Source organism: Peromyscus californicus, unplaced genomic scaffold (assembly GCF_007827085.1).
Source record: "Peromyscus californicus insignis strain IS unplaced genomic scaffold, ASM782708v3 Scaffold_20__1_contigs__length_68692818, whole genome shotgun sequence".
NCBI classification, from domain to species: domain Eukaryota; kingdom Metazoa; phylum Chordata; class Mammalia; order Rodentia; family Cricetidae; genus Peromyscus; species Peromyscus californicus.
Window position 1 is genome coordinate 68,224,461 of NW_026294503.1, and position 14,455 is coordinate 68,238,915.

Sequence of the window (14,455 nt, forward strand, 5' to 3'; positions counted from 1 at the left end):
GCAGCCCCAGCCAGAGGCCAGCCGAGCAGACCATAGCCATGGTGGCTCCGCCCCACTTTCACAGGTTAGGACCCCAAGGAATCTGTGGGTCAGGATCTGAGGCAAGCAGAGCCCAAAGGTAACCTCTGGTGAGACCAGCCAAGGGGAACCCCCTTGGAGAGAAGGATGGAGCCTTATTGTTTATAGAGATCCATGTGAAGCTTGGGTCTCACATGTGAATCCAGTCCTCTCTTTTCTCAGCCCAGACTCTTCAGACTTTTCCCAGGATTTAGGATCTGGGGAAAGAGGTGGCTACAGCTAGGGAGGTGTGTGACTCAGACCCTCCCAGGAGCCTTGGTGGGGGACAGGGGACACAGTGTCCTGCCCTGGTCCTCCTCCTCAATTCCCCAACATTGGCCAACTCAAACAGGCCCCCTCCCTGTCCATTCCTTGCTCCTGTTTACACAGGAGCCCCTTAGTCATTCTCTGGCTAGCTTCTCTGCTCTCCCCAATATCCCTCCTCTCTTGGCTCTCCTGCCCTTATAAGTCCTCACCCAGCGGCCTTCTCACTTGTCTTGCCTTCGCCTAGCCTCCCTTTCGTCTGCTTCTTGTTGAATCTGAGCTGGGATTTCTTCCTGCTTGGAGGTGGTTCAACAGTAACCCTCCAGGCCAGTTATAAGAGGATCCCTGGAGGCTATCCATCCAGTCTTTTTCAGAAGAGAAAATTGCTGTAGAATGATGACTTGTTCAAGATCACATGGCTAACCATGGAGAGTCTAGGACCTGAGTGCTATTTTTTTTTGTTTGTTTTTTACAATCATTTTTTGTGTGTGAGATCATGCACAGGTAATGACACACGTGAATGGGTCAGAGGACAACCTTCAGAAGATGTTTCTCTTATTCCACCACGTGGATCCCTGGGATCAAACTCAGGTTATCAAGTCTGAGGTAGCAAGTACCTTTACCATTTTGCCAGCCCAGCCTGACTTGGGTACTCTGACTCCAAACCCATGCCTCTCCTCTGAGCCCGTTGCCTGTGTCCTAGGTCTCCTCTTAACCCCTTTCTCCCTGCTCTGTATCTCACCTCTCTGGCCAGTCTGTGGGCCTCTGTATATCTCTGGTTTTCCTTTCAGATCTGACATCTCTGGTAGCCTCTGTCCTGTGGTTCAGTGGTAATGATTTGCTGGGATGGCTATTATTAATCATAGTGTGCTCCATGATGGAGGCAGAGGGTGAAGGACAAGACCAGGACACTCCCCGAGCTCCTGCTGTCAGCAGCTTGACTGCCTTGAAGGCTATAAGTTTAGAAGCAGAAGAGTGAATTTCCACAGGGGAATTCAGATGCAGATACAAAGCCTAAAGTCAGGAGTCATACAAAGCTCTGACAGCCAGGTTAGGGTGTGAAACAGTAATGGTTTATCTAACACATGCTATATGCTGGGTTCTGGGCTGAGCTTTAAGCTGTTTCTCCATTTAATCTTCCCAAAGGCCCAGCACTGAAGGTATGACTGTCCTAATTTTACTGTTAGGAAACTCAGAGGAGTGGCTAGCAACATCACAAAAAGAAAAAGGCAGAGGAGCACCCAAAGCATCCCAGTACATTCTGAGGCTTGCTCTTCCCAGTGTTAGCCCTCTACAAAGCTGTGCTTCTACAGGGGAGCAGGAATCTTAATCTAGATCTGCTGTCCTTGGGGGTGGGGTGAGGGAGGGTTGTATATACAACCCATTAATCCTGCAAAGCCGGAGGGAAAGGTTTGTATTGACTTCTCTGGGGGAAGAGTCAGTAGCTTCTTTCAGACTCTCAGATGCCTGTAAACAGAGAGCATTGAGGCTGAGTGCACTGAATTTAAGAAGCAGGCTTCCACCTTATGGGGCCTGTAGAAAGCTTGGCTGGATAAAGGGGTCTGAGGTTCTTATGAAATAAAACATCTCAGTAGCTGGACTTACTGGCATATGCTTGTAATTCCAGCACTTGGGAAACTGAGGCAGGAGGATTGTGTATTCTAGGCCTATATAGATTACATAGTGAAATTTTGTCTTGAAAAATCCATAGCCTAGGTGGTGGTGGTACACAGCTTTAATCTCAGCACTAGGGAGGCAGAAGCACGGGGATCTCTGAGTTTGAGGCCAGCCTGGTATGAGTTTCAGGACAGCCAGGGCTACACAGTGAAACCTTGTTTCTGATAAACCAAAACCAAACCCAAACCCAAACAAAACAAAAAAACAGGACAAACCAAAAACATACAACAACAAAACGAAAACCTCATAACCAGGCTGGAGGGATGGCTCAGAGGTTAAGAACACTGGCTGTTCTTCTTTCAGAGGTCCTGAGTTCAATTCCTAGCAACCACATGGTGGCTCACAACTATCTACAATGAGATCTGGTGCCCTCTTCTGGCCTGCAAGGACATACGCAGGCAGAATGCTGTATACATAATAAATAAATACATCTTTAAAAAACAAAACAAAGCCCCCAAACCCACACTGCCCCCCCAACCCTCCTTTCCCAAACCTCTCCTAGCTGGTGTGATTGAAATACAAATGGGTCATAGGTGTGCTAGGACAGACTGATTCCCTAACTCTGGAAACCTGGGCACTACCAGAGACTCCAGGCTACTGGCTTCTGTCCAGAACAGTCTTTCTTTATTTGAGGGATTGCTCAGACTTAATGTTTTCAGAAAAGATGACACAGTTCAGTGGAAAAGGAGACAGAGGAGAGTTTGGCCCCAGAACCCCATCTCCCTGTCCTGAGCTGGAGTGATGAGCAGGTGTGGAACCTCAGTGGAAGGAAAGAAAGAAGTCTGTGAACAGAATGAAGCTGCCGAGGGAGGTGGATCTGCAGAAGCAGAGCAGGAGGCCAGTCACAGCAGAAGGCTGCTGAAGTTGGGGCATTGTTGTCTGTCAGAGAGGGGAGTGGGGAAGTTTAAGAGTAAGCCCTCTGAACTCAAGGACTGTCACTGCCTGACTCAGGTCTCTGTTTAGAGGAACTGATGGCTCCATCATCTGTGAGTCACCATTTACCACCCCCACCCGTCTGCCCAGGGAGAAACCCCTCCTCGTGTCCCAGAGGTGAAATAAACCCAGATTGCACTCTCCTTCCCGCCCCCACTTTGCTCGGAATGTAGGAGGAAGTGGATGAAAGTGTTCACCAGGGTGGCAAGAGCAGTCCTGGGAGATAGATGCTTACATCCTCTTGGGGCTGTGGAACCTAGTGACTGAAATGGTGACTAGATAGTTCTGCAGACACCAAACTCAGAGTTTTCTGGACAGAAGGACGGGGATGAGGCGATGGGCATTGACGAAGAAGGGTGGGGCTGAAGGACACTGTGATAAAAAGGACTAGTTCAGGTACAAGTTGCCCAGTGGAAGGAAGGACCATTTATTCCAACTTTCTTCAGTTTTTCTTTCTTTTCTTTCTCAGCCTTTTGGGAGTCACCAGAAATCTACAGCAAAATTTAATAACCCAGATAAAAAGTTAAAAGAAAAATAAGATCCTCAGGGGCATCCTAAACGTTGACCTTTGATTTGCCCTCTTACCTCACCCCCATTTTTTTCTCTCATTGTTCACCCCTTGCTCATAGTCCCTACCTCTGGAGAGGAAAGGGGTGCCTGGTACTTCTTAGCTGAAGGCCTGGAAGCTGAAAGGAGAGACTCCATCCGGGGTGGGAGCTGTAAGTGGGAGTGTCAGTTTCCTGGGATGGCCTTCCCAGATGTGAGCACATCTGGAGCCCATCAGGGAGGGACCTGGAGCACCAAGATTCCCAGTGCACATCCGATTGAGGCTACAAGGGGCTGTGGATGAGCCAGGAGTTCCCTCCTACTTCCACAAGTCTGCCTGCCATTTCTAGCTCTCTGTGTAAGGATTACCAGCCAAGACAGGAAGTTGAAACATTGTCAGGGCCCTGTCAGGGAGGACAGCAAGAAAGCCAGGGACTGTGCTCCAAATCCAGACATTTCAGTAGCTATAGCTCTTTATAGCTCTATAGAGATGACAGCATCTCTGATCTGGTAGAAGTGTGTATATGTATGTGATTGTGTGTGTCGGGGCAGGGGTGGGAGGTGGAGGGGTGGGGCATGGTTACACTTTGTCCTTAACACATGGCATGAAGCTGGAGATGGGACCCAGCGTAACTACCTGCCTGCTTTTCAGGAACAAGTCCTCAGAAGATCACTAGACCTTTGGCTCTCTTCATCTCTCAACTCACCCCAAACATACACTGTTTCTTTGGCTCCAGATTCCTCCTTGTCCATCATCACCTCACAATGAACACATTTGTTTTCTAGGGATCATGTGCAAGGCTAAGAATAGGTAGACCTCCTTACCCTTCAGTGAGTGCTACCTCTCTCAGGGCTGAATCATGGGGTTTACAGTGACCTCACAAGGGTTCCAGCTGTCTGCTGCAGCAAGCATTGCATAAGGCTAACACAGAAAGTCTCTGAGGCTGGAATTCATGAGGCCAGTGATGGAGTGAGTGAGGTGTGTGTGTGTGTATGTGTGTGTGTGTGTGTGTGTGTGCCCCTCCCTTTCTTCTAGAACAATGGCTGGATGAGGAGTCAAGCCTTTTAAGATTCTTTCATTTGCAGGTGGTGATGGCGGCACACATCTTTAATCCCAGCACTTGGGAGGCAGAGGCCTACCTGGTCTACAAAGTGAGTTTCAGCATAGCCAGGGCTATACAGAGAAACCTTGTCTCAAAAAACAAAAACAAAGCAACAACAAAAAAATGAAAATAAAAATAATTCATTAGTTTATTTTTGTGTGTATGTGCATGAGTTTGCATGTGAAATACAGAGGCAGATACTGGGTATTTTCTTCAATCACTTTCAATCTAGTTTTGAGACAGCGTCTTACTATACCTGAAGCTTAAGAATTTGGCTAGGCTAGCTGGCCAGTAAACCTCAGGGATCCTCCTGTCTCTGACTTTCCAGTGCTGAGGTCTATGCTTTTTTTCTTTTCTTCCTTTTTTTATTTAATTTAATTAATTTATTTTTTGAGATGGGTTTCTCTGTGTAGTTTTGGTTCCTGTCCTGGATCTTGCTCTGTAGACCAGGCTGGCCTCGAACTCACAGAGATCCACTTGGCTCTGGCTCCCGAGTGCTGGGATTAAAGGCGGGGCCACCACCGCCCGGCGAGGTCTATGCTTTCAACCCTCATTTTTTACATGGCTGCTTGAGATCTGAACTTGGCTCCTCATGCTTGCCAGACAAGCACTTTACCACCTCTCCACCTCTTTATTATTTTTTATTTTGTGGTGCAGGGAATTGAACCCAGGACCTTACATATGCTAAGCAAGTACCCTACACTGAGTTATGTCTCCAGCCCCAGGAGTCTTTGTTTTATAAAAACAATAAATAGGGGCTGTAAAGATGGCTCAGCAGTCAAAAGCACTGGCTGCTCTTCCAGAGGACTGGGTTCAGTTCTCAGGACCCACATGGTGACTCACAACCCTCTGTAACTCTAGTTTCAGGAGATCCAACATTCTGGCCTCTAAGGGCACCAGGCATACATACTGTACACACACATTTAGGGGAAACACTCATACACATAAGGTGATTTTTTTTTTCTCAAGACAGAGTTTGTGTTGCCCTGGCTGTCCTGGAACTCACTCTGTCGACCAGGCTAGCCCCAAACTTAGAGATCTGCCTGCCTCTGCCTCCCAAATGCTGGGATTAAAGGTGTATCCTACCACATCTAGTAGCACACTTGTGTTCTTTTAAAACACACACATATACACATAAAAAAATAAAATTTTACAAATAACATTGAATTTTTAAAATCATGTTCAGTATTTTGAAGTATATTGGGAAATGGTTAAATCTAACTAATTAAGAAGAGCATTGCCTCACATGATTACTCGGTGGTGAAGGTACCCTTTTTATAGTTGCCAAAGGGCAACACACCGTGGTTAACTATAATCACTTTGATGGACATAGTGGCACATGATTTTAAACCCAGCACTTCAAAGCAGAGGCAGGAGGATCTCTATGAGTTATAGGCCACTCAGGGCTATGTAGTGAGATCCTGTCTCAAATAAAGCAAAAGCAAAATAAAAAAGATCCTATTGTCACCTTGTATCACTAGATCCTGAAATTGATACCAACTTGATACTAACTATAATCCGGTATCCTTGGACTAACATCTATTTTCCTCTCCTAACTATCTCAGCCTCTGGTAATCACCATTCTCTTCTCTATTATTAGATTGACTTGTTTACAATCCACACATGAATGACATCGTGTGACATTTGTTTTTCAGCACCTGGCTTATTTTACTTAACATAAAAGTCCTCTAGGATAGGATTATCTATGCTAGATCAAATGGTGGTGTTTCATTCTCTATATGCCTGAAGCATATTCCACTGGGCACATGTGAGCCACATTTTTTTTACTCACCCATTGGTAAACACTGGTTGATTCATTGTTGCCTGTTGTGAACAATGCTACAATTTAAGAATGCAGATATCCTTTCAATATACACATTTCATTTCCTTCAGTTATTCCCAGTTACAGGAACTGCTAGATGATTGTATGGCATCACCTCATATATACTAGGTGGCGCACACCTTTAATCCCAGCACTCAGGAGGCAGAGGCAGGCAGATCTCTATGAGTTTGAGGCCAGCCTGGACTACATAGTGAGTTCTAGGACAATCAGGACTATCACACAGAGAAATCTTGTCTCAAAAAAAACCCACAAAAACCAAAAAACAAACAAAAAACCAAACCAAACAAAACTCCCCAAAATCCACAACCACCACCAAAACTTATCTAGCAAAGACCCAGCACCTATCCCTCTCCACCCTACCTCAGCCTCTGGAAGAGGATGAGCTTCCTGACCGTTTGGCTGAGATCCCTTTCAACAGCTGTCCAACAGCTTACAGGCTGAATGCCAGAGGTTTTCCTGTTCCAGGTTCAGATCAACATTTAGCTAGTGTGTTCCACATAACCTAATTCTGGAGAGAGAGGGAAGTGTGTGATAGAGATTGACCTTGGAGGGGAAAATTGGGGGAGTCAGATGTAGAGCTGTGTCACAGGGGAGGGAAAGGTAAGATGGCTTCTATCTCAGGGAAATCAGGCTTTCATTTAGGTCACTTCCTTCCAGCCCAGGCTGCCATGGCTAACCATGCCTCTACAACTAGAGATCTCAACTCTACTCCCCAACTGCAAGGCAATAGCTTACAGAAGTTCCAAGAAGGGTGGGTAAGGAATAGGAGGTGCAGAGAAGGAAAACCATAAAGAGAAGGGGTGAGGGGGAGGAGAAGGGAGAAAGGAAGTTATTATCAGGTGGGGAGTCTTTGGAAAGTGGGGAAACCATCAGAGAGCAGAGAAACAGCTGGAGAAGGGGAAATGATGTAGCTACATGGCAAGACCCTGTCATCAACCAAATAGAAGAGAAAAGAGGGTCTCATATCCTCTGCAGTTCACTTTACTCATTTTGGGCATCTAAACCACCTAAACAAGCCTCTGATGGTGTTATTTTCAGCTCAAAACCCGTGGTTCCACCCTGTGAACCCCAAAGACTGCAAGGGACAGCCAATGGGGCCTTTGATCTAACTCTTTGACTGAACATACAAAGCTCTGTGAACTGGAGGAAGGAGGGGAGCTGAGCTGGGTTGGAGACTTTTTTGTTTTGTTTTGTTTTCAGACAGGGTCTCAACTTGCAGCCCTGGCTGACCTGGAACTCAGAGAAGTGCATCCTTCTGCCTCCTGAGTGCTAGGATTAAAGGCATGCACCACCAACCATTTCTTGAGAATAGAAGTCAGAGCGCTCAGAGAAAAGGGAGAAGGACTAGGAAGGGAGAGGCAGAAGTGGTGTATGAAACAGAAGTGAGAAGGGAGGTCCTGAAAGATGTTGGAAGAGAGGAGAAGGAAGAAAGGAGAAGAGAGGAAAAGGGAGGAAAGGAAGAAGGAATGCGGAGGTAGGTTGGTGTAGAGTCCTCAAGTGTGGGAAGTAGGTAAACTTTGGAAGCTGCTTGAAGGAAAAGTTCAAATCCTCTTCAGCAGTTGGTGAGGAACTCTCCATTGGTCACTGAGAGGCAGCTGCAGTTTGGAGGAGGCAGGAAGTGGGCCACCTGATTTACTTTATCCTCAAGTCCCCCACTCTTCACTTAGGGCCCAATTTTCTATGTCATTTGTCATTTTTAGGTCCTTCAGTGGATCTCATTCTTTGTTGGGTTTTCTACCCTCCTGACCACTATCTTTCGGGCACAGATTTCTGGTCACTCTTCTTCCCACTTGTCACATGCAGGTCATTCTCTCTCCCTGGTCTCTTTAGGTCCAGCTCCTCTGGCCTATTCACCCTCTGTGGCAGGCAGAGATGAAACAGACTGGAGGTGTATCCTGCTCTCTGCTCAGTGCCCCTCCCCCTCCAAGCCAAGGTTGAGACAGTGATGCAACTGTCCCTTTGGCCATTTTCCTGCTCCTGAATCCCAGGAGTGGTGTATGGGGGTGGGAGGAGGGGTAGATCTGAGGTGGAAAGTCTGACGCTGAGTCCAAGCCCCCAGCCCCACTCAGATTGGCTGAGCTCGTCTCTTCAAGCAACCACAGCTGGACATTTTCCATACGATCACCTCAGGGAGCAGGGCAGGGCTCCAGAAACCCAGGCAGCTGACAGTTTCACAGGAAGCAGGCTGCAGGCCAGAGCACCCTACGTGCCTTCGGTCTTCCTTTTTGCTGTGTTCTGCAGGCTGTAGTCCCAGGGGAGGAGTAAGGAAAGGGCTCTAAGCCTGGATAAGAGCCAAAGCTGGACCAGCTTGTGGGTCCCAGACAGACAGGTTTCTTTATCCCTCCACATCAGTGCTCACTGTAACGGCCAGCGTGGGTGATGTTCCTGTGTGGCACGAATGTGTATATGAGCTGGTAACCTGTGCACACACTTACACAGCCTTTGAACTGCGTATGCTTGTGTCAGTGTTTACTAGGATGGGATATCTGTGTCCTGAGTGGTCCACAGGCCAAAGTTGGAGGCGATGTGTGGGTATGAGCCCCTCTGCTTTCTTCTTGTGGTGTGGGAGATAAAGTAGCAGGTTTGAGATGAGGGCTACTTGTTCTCACAACTCCTGTTTCCCCACCAGTCAGCCCTTCCCTCACTTAGCCTTCAGCTCTTTTTTTTTTTTTTCTAGACAGGGTTTCTCTGTGTAGCCCTGGCTGTCCTGGAACTCACTCTACATACAGACCAGGCTGGCCTGGTCTGCCTCTGCCTCCCAAGTGCTGGGACTAAAGACATGTGCCACCACTGACTGGCTGCCTTCTTTCAACTACAGACAACCAGCGGGTCATTAGAGAAACAGAAGGGGTCCCTTTAGTGGTGACACAGGTTTAGGAGGGGGCAGTTCTCTAGCAGTGGGTATAGGAACTGCTGGGAGAATAGGGGACTCTTGTCACGAAGGCTGAATGTTTGCTATTTATTCATGTTTGGTTTTGGCCTTTGGAGATTGAGTTTAGCTATGTAGCCTTGGTTGGCCTGGAAGTTACCATGAAGCCCAGACTGATTTCAAACATGGAGTAATCCTTCTAGCTTTGCCTCCCAAATGCTAGGATTACAGGTGTGAGCCCCTAGACCTAGCTAAACCTGTCTTTGCTGGGGGTGGAGGGGGCTGGAGGCAGCATGGGCAGGAAGCACTTGGCTGTTTATTCCTTCTCTTTCCTGCCTCCTTTGTGGTGGCAGACTGGCTTCCTTCCTTACTTCAGCACCTTGGCTCCCAGCTCATTTCCGCTCTTAGACTCCCAGTGTGGCTCTCAACCTCGACAGCAGAGTTTTTCCATGCATGATCTTTTGGGCAAGGGGACCCCTGGGTGGGTGAGTCAGGGACTGAGGAATGCTAGTGAGATGCCTCTGTATCCTTCCCTCACCCCATTCAAGCAGCTCTGAACTGAGGGAGGGGCTCCTTTGCACTGACTAGATGTGTGGTTTACCTGGGATTGCTTCTCCTTTGTCTTGGGATGTAGAGAACAGGCCTGAAAAGATACCCCAGCCCAGCCCAACCTAGTCTAGCTTCCCTCTTTTGTGTCCCTACTTGGCTGTCTTTGCCTCAATCTGCCCCTGCCCCACCTCCCACCTCCATCCACTGCCCTACAAGTCAAGGAATGTAACTTTTCTCTCTCACTCTCTCATTGATTAGTCATGGGCACCCCATCCCCGTGGGAACCGTTACTCATCCTTGCCCCCCTTCCCAGCAGTCTCCCCAGAATTGGCTTAACTCCTGCAAGAGGTGCACTTAGTCAGTAGTTGGACACCAGAGGTGGAGTGGGGGCAGTGTCCTGGAGAAAGCCACTTTTGGAGCAGTGTTTGATCTTAAGGCCCAGAAACAGAAACCCCCTCCCCCACTTGGTCCACACATCAGGAGCTTGCAACTCCTGGTCTTAGCTACTTTAGTAGCTGTGGTTTGGTTAGCAGGGGTAGGGTTGGGGTAGGGGACTGTTTGGAGAAGGGTCCAAAGCAAATGGGCACCTAGGTCCTTCTCTGGTGCTAGCTTTGAGACTAGGACCTGGAGCCTGCTCTTGGATTTGGCCTGGTGCCAAGGCCTGGCCTCTGTCAGAATCAGACAGGACCTTTCCCAATAAGGAGCCTCCCAACTCTAGGTCCACTCCCTGCTTCCCCCCTTTCCAGTCCCTCCAATAGTTCCTCTGCCCTAAAATAGCCAGGCTTTCCCCTCTCTTCCTCTTTGCCTCTCCCCACACCCAGGTTTGGGGCCCAGAGGGATAGAAGAGAGCTGAAGAAGGGTGAGATTGTACAGGAACCATATGGGCAGGTTTGGAGAGGGGTAATAAGAGCTCATGAAGATACAGGGAACTGGTCACATGGCCCAGGTCTGCATGGGGTGGGGCTGGGGACACAGTTCCTGGAACTATTGACTCTAAAATAATAATAGCTGGTGCTTTTTGGCACAGTGTTTATTCAAAGAGCTCTCTGTGAATTAACTTAGTTGGTACTGCTCCTGTATGAGGGATATCTTCTTGTCTATCTCACAAGGGGAAGAAACTGAAGGATATTTAAACAGGGGATAATTAATATGCTTAAAGTGAGTAGAAAAGCTGATTCAAACTCAGACTGGGAGAAACCACCTATTTTAGCTCTTGACTTAGCTTTTGGGTATTTGGGCCTCCCAGGACAGTATAAGGAATGCTCTTATGGGGCTTATGGGGTGGTGACACTCATAGACGCTGCCACTCTAGTACGCCTATTACAACGTCTACTCCTTGGGTGTCTGGATAGAAACAGATTCTGATTAAACACTCCCAAAGAGAACCATTGATCATTTTAAGAAAAATTTTATTTTTTATTATTTATTTTGTGCATGGGTCTGTTTGTAGGTGCCTGAGGGTGGCAGAGGAGGTTGTCAGATCCCCTGGAGCTGGAGTTACAGGCTATTGTGAACCACCTCTGTGGGTGCTGGGAATTGAGTCTTCTAGATGAGTATCAACCCGTTGAGCCAGTGAGCATTAAAAACAAACAACAAAACAAACAAACAAAAAACCCCTGGTGCCACTTGTCTTTAATCCCAGCACTCGGGAGGCAGAGGCAGTAGGATCTCTGTGAGTTTGAACCCAGCCTGGTCTATAGAGTGAGTTCCAGGACAGCTAGAACTACACAGAGAAACCCGTCTCAAAAAACAAAACAAAAAATCCCCAAATTCCCCTCATCTTATTGTTCATTTTAAAAACAAATTAACCTTATTCTAAAATGAAAAATATAATCAGTTGATTCTCATTTTTTATTTTTATTTTTATTTATTTATTTATTTATTTATTTATTTATTTATTTATTTATTTTTAAGGTATGGTCTCACTCTGTAGCCCTGGCTAGCCAAAACTCACTATTGTAGACCAGGCTGGTTTCAAACTCAGAGCTTGACATGTCTTTGCTTCAGATTAAACACACCCCACTCAAACTCATTAAAACAAAACAAAACAACCAAATATATAGCCTGACATTGTAGTGCATGCCTATAATTCCAGAATTCAGGAGTCTGAGGCAGGAGGTTGGTGAGTTCTAGGTTGTCTGGGATACCTAGGGAGACCCTGACTCAGAAAAACAAATCTGGGGCTGGGGAGTTGGCTCTGAGGGTAGAGTATTTACTGTGCAAGTATGGAATTGGAATGACATGCCCATTACCCACTGTACAAGTGTGAGGACAGGATGAGATCCCATTGTCTATATAAAAGCTATAGCCATAGAGCCGGGCAGTGGTGGCGCACGCCTTTAATCCCAGCACTCGGGAGGCAGAGCCAGGCGGATCTCTGTGAGTTCGAGGCCAGCCTGGGCTACCAAGTGAGTTCCAGGAAAAGGCGCAAAGCTACACAGAGAAACCCTGTCTCGAAAAACCAAAAAAAAAAAAAAAAAAGCTATAGCCATAGGTGTGCATGGCAGCCTTCCTCTCACCCCAGCCTTTGGGAGGCAAAGCCAGACAATCCCTGGAGAAAGCTGGCTAGCTGACTAGACAGACAGCTGAGTTCAGTGAGAGACCTTGCTTCAGTACATAAGGAAGAAAGAAACTGAAGAAGACACCAGAAGCCAATCTTGGGCCTCCACATGGATGTGCACGTGCATGTGAATACTCGTAGGCACACACAGGCCACATACATACTCCAAAACCCAAAACAAAACCAACATCACCAGTTTAAACCAACAAAACAATAATTTATTGCTGAGTGATGTGCAAATGATATACAGGTTAGCACAGAAGCCAAGAAAGTATGACAGGAGGTGGATGTCAAGAGAGGAACGCAAGGTCAGGAATCAACGTTAGGGGACACCTGGGAGAAAGGGGGGAAGAAAAGTTGTGAGTGAAGGACTTTCTGGGGCCCCTGTCCAGCCCTTGCTTATGTTCCAGGTAGTTAAAAATACTGATTTATTTTTTCCCACAGAGAGGAAGAAAGGAAGGGGGATGAGAATTCTTCAAGTCATGAGAACAGGCAGGAACCACTGGGATGGATCCAGGCACTTAGAAGTTCCAACTTGAGCAAGATTCTTCTTTTTTGGCTCTGAAGTTTATCTTTCCTAAATGAGAGTGATTAAGCTAGGAGAGCATTATGGGTTCCATCTTACTCCAACACATTCAGATTCTTATACAGAAACTCAGGGGAAAACCAGGGCTGAAGTCCTTTTGAGGGTCAGGAACAAACAAATACTTGGTAACCAGGATGAGCTCAGGGTTCTGTAGGGGGTGGTGAGGAAAGCCAGTCAGCCAGGCCAGACACCAGAAGTGAATGGAGGGTGGCTCACTCATTCATCTGACCCTGTGCCTTCAAAAACTAAAATCTAGATTGTAAGTATCCTATCCAAGGAGGCTGAAATGAGACACAGCTCTGCACATCTGGGAAGGGTAAATTCCCAGGTCCCTCTGTAATGGAAGTATTACGGAGATGGGAACAGCCAGAGTCATGTTTAGGAAACTAAGCAGTGTACATATATTACCTAATTTAACCCCAAGATAATCCTATGCCGCAGCAGTTGATATGTTCCAAATTAATATTGTAGTTTCTCTTTTTCTTTTCTGAGACAGGGTCTTACGTAGCCTTGTTTGTCCTGGAACTCATCCACCTGCCTCTACTTCCTGAGTGCTGGCATTAGACGTGTGACGCCATGGCCCAGCCCTTTTTTTTTTTAAGGCTTATAGTTCTGGCTTGCCTCAAATTTCCTTTGTAGCTGATGATGACCTTAAATTGTTGATCTTTCTGCCCCTAGCTCCCAAATGCTGGGATCTAGCCATGTCCCACCATTTCAGGCTCTCTCCTCTCCCCCTGTCTCCAAAAGAGTCTCATTCTGTAGCTCAGACTGGCCTGAAACTCAGTATTGGCCCTCACACTAACGGGCAATCTTCCTGCCTCAGCATCACATGGACTGAATTTAGAGGTGTGAGATAACAAGCCTGATTTGATTTTCTCCTTTAATGTTCTCAACAGCTAAAGTTAACAAGGACATTTGATTGATGAGCCATCTTTAAAAGCAGAAGAAGCTGGCATGGTGGCATAAGCCTTTAGTACCAGCACTGGGGAGGCAGATCTCTGTGAGTCTGAGTCACCTTGGTCTACACCAAGAGTCCCAGGACAGCAGGGCTACACGATAAGACCCTGTCCAAAAAATAAATAAATAAATAAAAAAAGGAAAGAGCCGGGCGGTGGTGGCGCACGCCTTTAATCCCAGCACTCGGGAGGCAGAGGCCGGCGGATCTCTGTGAGTTCAAGGCCAGCCTGGGCTACCAAGTGAGTTCCAGGAAAGGCGCAAAGCTACACAGAGAAACCCTGTCTCGAAAAACCAAAAAAAAAAAAAAAAAAAAAAAAAGGAAAGAAAGAAAAGAAAAAGGTAGGAAAGATGGCTAGGTTCCAGTAGGACTTTCTAACTGGTGAAGGAACATCTCTAGAAGTTAAGGGACTTTTGCATCTCATAGGATCCATTCTGGATAGGGCTGTTGGGGTGGGGTGGGTTTGGCTGCCAGCCCTTGAGGATGAGAGTTAAATTGGATGCCCACACTACG